The sequence below is a fragment of the Zerene cesonia genome, chromosome 15 (assembly GCF_012273895.1).
Source record: "Zerene cesonia ecotype Mississippi chromosome 15, Zerene_cesonia_1.1, whole genome shotgun sequence".
In the NCBI taxonomy this organism is placed as follows: Eukaryota; Metazoa; Arthropoda; class Insecta; order Lepidoptera; family Pieridae; genus Zerene; species Zerene cesonia.
Genome location: NC_052116.1, coordinates 8,523,509 through 8,524,693, shown reverse-complemented (window position 1 = coordinate 8,524,693; position 1,185 = coordinate 8,523,509).

The window sequence follows — 1,185 nt, the reverse complement described above, 5'->3', positions numbered from 1 at the left end:
AAGCCAGAGAGGCACATTTAATAATAATAAATCGAAAATTTAATAATATACATTATCACTGTACGTAATGGTTGAATGTATGCTTATCATTCTGAATTTCAAGGGAGTAAAATTATTTATAGAAATTTTTCGAATCTACGCATGAAAAACATTATTCCTAAAAGACACACAATTTTCTATGTTAATCTACATAGTATAAAACAAGTCGATTGCCGCCTTCTCTGTGTCTGTTTGCTTAGATCTTTAAAATTTCGCAATAGATTTTGATGGGAGTTTATTTAATATATAGCGTGCGAAACTGCAGGCAAAAGCTAGTATTTATTAAAATAAAATACATAAATAACCGCATCCATTTTTCTCACTTCGTGGAGCAGTCAAAAGGTCTGACGTCACGGTTCGTTACCCCCCACCATTACCCCCTCATCAAATTTCCACATTACTTACCCGCCATTGCAAATTGTGTACGATATAATCGTGCCTGTATATTTTGTTTACGTGACAGATTAATGTCTACATTTCGGGAATTCAAATGTCTGTTTATGTGGAGGTGAGACTGCTTAATAGCTTAAAGAAAGAACTTTCTAGAATTCTGTTTAAATGGATGCGGCAATTGAGTCGGTGTTGTACGAAAATGAGTAAATGTTTAATTACAAGAACATTTTTTTCAAATTATAAATGATTCGTTGACATTTAAAGGTTTGGTAAAATAAATAAGTTTTCATATAACATCGTAGAGTGTGCAGAGGCGATTTTTCCATAACTATTATAGAGAAAACTTCAGACTGATATCGAAAGTACTTTACCTAATAAGTAAAATGTATGGAATAAATTTAAGTTGTGATGACACAGGAGAATTTAATTTAATACAATATATTTTGTTATAACACTGACTGTCTCATAAATTAGTACTTATAAATTGGTACTTTCTTAGTAAATTTGAATTGTCAATTTTCTCGATACACTTTCTTTACACTCGATTCCACAAATCTCGTTTCAAATTTGTTCCAACCTTTCTAGAATTGCATTTGATTTTTTATCACCGTCTTTTTAATTTTCTTTACTGGCAACTCGCAACCCAATCCCGCTTTCTATCACTGTCACTTACGTACCCACTCCTGTCAGTGTCACTCAAAGAAAAAAAAAAATTAACACACAGATAACCAAAAAGCGTTCCATTACGTCGTC